This window comes from Carlito syrichta, unplaced genomic scaffold (assembly GCF_000164805.1).
Source record: "Carlito syrichta isolate Samal-C Ts95f unplaced genomic scaffold, Tarsius_syrichta-2.0.1 Scaffold307224, whole genome shotgun sequence".
Classification (NCBI taxonomy): Eukaryota; Metazoa; Chordata; class Mammalia; order Primates; family Tarsiidae; genus Carlito; species Carlito syrichta.
Genome location: NW_007251320.1, coordinates 293,424 through 298,204, shown reverse-complemented (window position 1 = coordinate 298,204; position 4,781 = coordinate 293,424).

Sequence of the window (4,781 nt, the reverse complement as noted above, 5' to 3'; positions counted from 1 at the left end):
AAAAAAAAAAAAAAAAAAGGCACATAGTAGGTGCTCAAGGCCAGGACATAGTAGTTCCCCAGTCCCAGGGAGAAAGAAGCTGGAGGCAGTTGGCAGCCCAGGGCCAACCCCCCATCCTCAGGGCTCCCTATTTGTGTACAAGGAGTCAGACCTGCAGACCATCAAATCCAGCTCTTCAGTACACGGGTGGGGAAACTGAGGTCTAGAGGGAGAGAATTTGCCCAAAGTAAGAAGCAAGGTCTATCCCTAGACCCTCCCAGCCCAACTCCTCGTCCTCACAATAAACTCATCCAACTTTAGAAGGTTTGAATGTATGACCCCTTGATGCAGACAGCCATGCTTCCTCCCAAGGTCAGCTTTGGAAGGGTGAGAGCTCAGGCCTCCTTTTTTTTTTTTTGAGTTGGTGTCTCACTCTGTCACCCAGGTTGGAGTGCAGTGTCATGCTCATGGCCACCGCAACCTTGACCTTTTGGGGTCAGGCGATCCTTCCACCTCAGTCTTCCAAGTGGCTGGAACTACAGGCATGTGCTACCACACCCATTTTTATTTATTGTAGAAATGAGGTCTCGCCTAGTTGCTCGGGTTGGTCTGGAACCCATGCACTCAGGCAATCCTCTCATCTCAGCCTCCCAGAGTGCTGGGATTTTATAGGTGTGAGCCATCGCGCCCAGCCCTAAGGTCTCCTAAGGAGAGCCAGAAGGGTTATCTGGAAGGCCAAGTCTTTGCCTCTGCATGAGCCAGGCTCAGCTGCTGGACTTGATGGAACCCGCAGAAGCATGCTGTCCTGTGGTCAGAAAAGGGAAGCATTCATGGGGGAGGCCCCTGCCTGGCCCCTGGCTCCCTCAGGCTGTGGCAGACATCAGCATGGCCACCCAGTCAGTGGGCCCTGGCTCTGAGATGATGAGGCCACTGTGGCCTCTTGCCTATTCCTGGTTTCTCACTAGAGACTCTCAGCCCCCGGCACTGGTGTGGTCTCCCTGGCCACCTTCACTTAAGGCCCCTTTCCACCACTGTCACCCCTCAACCTACCCCCACAGCTCAGTGAAATGCTGCAGCAGGGAAGTAGGAGTCACACCAAGCCTGGGTGACATCAAAGCCTGTGTCCCTTCTGCTTGGTCCTGCTGCCTCCCAGGCGTCCCCAGGTGCTGCTTCCTTGCATGTGCCACCATGACGGCTCTTTCCCAGCAATGACTCCTTCCCCACTCCTTTCTGGACGAGGCTCATTTCCCAAGGGCCTAGGAAGAAGTCCCCTGGTGGGGATGGTGATGAGACCCCAGGATTGCTCCCAAAGCCAGAGGGCCCACTACCACGGGCACAGGGAGGAGCTGTCAGCAAGGGAAGCTGGCCAGGCCCCTCTGCAGCAGCCAGCTCAGCCTAGCACCTGCTCTGCCGGAAGTGGAAGGGGACTTTGCTGGAAATCTGCCTTTAATCTTGGCTTCCTGTTTTCTGCCCTGGGGGACAGCCCAGCCCAGGCGGTCTGAGTTTCAAGCTATTTCACACCAGCTTCTCTAAACATCTCAGGGCAAAGAGATGGGGGGAGGGGAGGAAGCAGGGTGAAGGGAGGAGCGGACCTGCCCTTCCCACCCATAAAGGTGCCTGAGCTCTGACTTCTGGTGGCCAACCCAGCCTGGCACTGAGCTCACCCATATGGCTCCAGAAGTCTGAGCTCTGGTCCCATCTCCACATCCAGAAGTGGGTCTCCAGCTTCTCCTTTTCTCCATTCTCCAGAGTGTTTAGTTCCCAGTGTATTCCTACCTTGGAAAGCAACTCTTAGTTCCCAATGCTTCCTGGACATTGCATCGCTTCCCAGGCATCTCAAACTCAGTCCAAAACCAAGTCCTTGAGTGTTCCCCTAGCCTGCACCTCTCACCTGGGCTCTCCCACCGCAGCAAAAAGCACCATGATCCTCCCAGGCGCCCAGTCACACCTAAGGAGCCATGCCTGACTTCTGAGACCTCTGGTCCTCTTGGAGAGCTGTCACGGACTCTTCTTTGTCCACCCACTTCTCTTCCACCTGGTAGCTTCCATCAGGGCCATACCTACCACCCATGGTGCAGATCTCCTAACTGGACCTGTGGTCTCTTTATCATGTCACGTTCTGCTTAAAAAAAAAAAATTTCCGCCAGGCACAGTGGCTCACACCCGTAATTCCAGCACTTTGGGAGGCGGAGGCAAGAGGATTGCCTGAGCCCTGGGATTCAAGACCAGCCTGGGCTACTTGGCAAGACCTGGTCTCTACAAGAAATCAAAAAATTAGCCAGGTGTGGTGGTGCACACCTATAGTTTCAGCTACTTGGAAGTTTGAGGTGGAAGGACCGCCTGAGCCCAGTGGGCAAAGGGTGCGGTGGCTGTGAGCGTGCCACTGCACTCTGACCTGGCTAACAGTGAGACTCTGATTAAAAAAAAAATTTTTTCAATGGGCCGGGCACAATGGCTCACACTTATAATCCCAGTACTTTGGGAGGCTGAGGCAAGAGGATCATTGATAGCCAGGCATGGTGCTCACACCTGTAGTCTCAGCTACTTGGAAAGCTGAGCCCAGGAGGTCGAGATGACGGAGTGAGGCTCTGACTCAAGACCCTCAGTGGTCTCGCTCACTCCTTCATCTCTAGCACCCAGAACAATGTCTAGCACTTAGTAGGGGCTCAATAAGGATTGTCGAGTGAATAAGTGAAGAATGATGAGATTATAAATTAACTGGCTCCTCCACTAGAGGCTAGTTTGTGGAGTGATCTTTATTGATTCGTTCCTGGTTCTGTCCCCAGTGCCTGAAGTTCAGGAAGGTTAAAACACTCTGTGGAGAAGAGATGGGGCTGGGATCCAAATGCTACTTGACTCCAAAGTTCACAGCTGGGCACAGCACACCCAAGGGAAAAAATCAAATGTGTCTGGTGGTCAAGGAAGATGGGCTGGTGACAAAAACCCTTTCTTTCCTGTTCTGCCACCTGCTTCAGCCAGGGGAGGGGAGGAGACTTCAGTTTCTCCCTTCTAGAAGCTTTGCAGAACTGCTGAAGTGCCTTCCTTCAGATGAGAGGCGGCCCCCATCCGGCCCACATTATCATTCCATCTTGACCTCAGAGGAAAGAAAGGGAAACCAACCCGCTGAGCACCCTCTCCACCCCCTCACCCTTAAGCCGTTATCTTGCTGAATCTGCACCATCTCTGAGAGAAGCGTCTTACAGAAGAGGAAACTGAGCCCAGAGACCTTAAGTAACCAGCCCAAGGTCACACAGCTAACAAATGGCCCAGCCGAGATTTGACTCTGAGACATGAACCCAAAGCAAGGTTTTTGTCCATTATACCACACCTATCTCTGAGACTTACTGTCTCCTCAAAGGGCATGCCCCCAAAAGGGCTGGCTCCAGCGGGCCCACGGCTGCACTGGGTCAGAGGGACAAGATGTAGCTGGGGGCAAGGGATTCACGCTACTCCTGCTCCTGGCATTCAAAGCTCTTTATAGTTTGCAGCCGCACCATCTCCCCAGCTCTGTCTCCCACGGGGCCCTTTGTACTTATTTTGTGTTCTAAGACTTCCCAGTATGCCTCACTACCCCCCCAAAGTACCCCCTCCTCTCTGTCCACCTAAGCCTGACCCTTCCTTCAGGGTACAGTCTCTAGAAAGTCCCCACCCACACCTCCTACCTACACTGGAGTCGCTCTGGTCGCCCCCTCAGCCCCTAGGCCTGGTTCTGTCCACCTCCACCCCCCATGTCTGAGCACACTGTCTGCTCCTATGGCTCAGGGCAGGTCACCTCCCTGCTCCTCATTAACAATGGTATAATAACAGCCCGTGCTTAACTGAGGGCTTGCCACGTGCCAGCCAATGCACACTAAGCGCTTTAAACCGATTAACTCATTTCCTCCCCACAAGCCCTTAAGAAGTTGGGGCTATGATATTCCCAGTTCTACCAAATGGGGAAACTAAAGCACAGAGAGGTTAAGTCACTTGACCAAGGTCACAAAGCTACTGACAACTTCCTTATTGCCACCAGGCTGAAAATAAACTCAGAGAAAGTCCCAGGAGGTTTTTGGGCTCTCTCTTGCCCCTGTCGTCTGCAGACACCCATCTCCCACCACTCTCCCCCACCCACACTGCAAGCTGCAGCCGCCTGAGCTATTTATAGATCCCAGAAGCCACCAAGCTTTCTCGGCACTCCCTGCCTTTGTGCATGCTGTTCCCTCTGCCTGGGTCCCAACTCTCCCCATCAACCTTCCTTCCTTTACGGCCTCCTTGGACCTTGAACGACGTCACTCCACTGTTATCAGTGGATTCCTTGCGATTGCCTGTTGGCCTGTCAGTCTACCCCATCTGATTAAGACCACCTTGACAGTCATGAAGTGGTCTTAGTAGTAGACCCCGGAGCAGCAGGGCCTGTCGCGTTACCAGCGCCAGAGAGTGTTTGAATGAATGAATGAATGAATGCTTTCTGCGACGGGCGAGGCCCACTCTCCGCAAGCAGACCTGAGGAGAGGGGCCCAGACCTGGCCTCCAGTGCTTCTACAGCGGGGGAGCAGCGCCCGGGAAAGGCTGGGGAGTCGCTCCAAGGCCGGCCGGGGAGACCCTCGCGGCCTGCAGCGCGGGCAGGCAGCTGGGGGCAGGGCGTAGGCGCGGACACACCCCCCGCAGTGCCCCGGGCGCCCGGCAGGGGGCGCCGCCCCGCCGGCCCACGCCCCACCGAGCGCCGGGCAGGCCCCCTCGCGCAGGCGCGCTGTCGCGGGCGGAGGATCCGGGCCGCGCTTCCTCTCACCGGGCCTGCGAGCTTCCTCCCCGCGGAGCCCCGG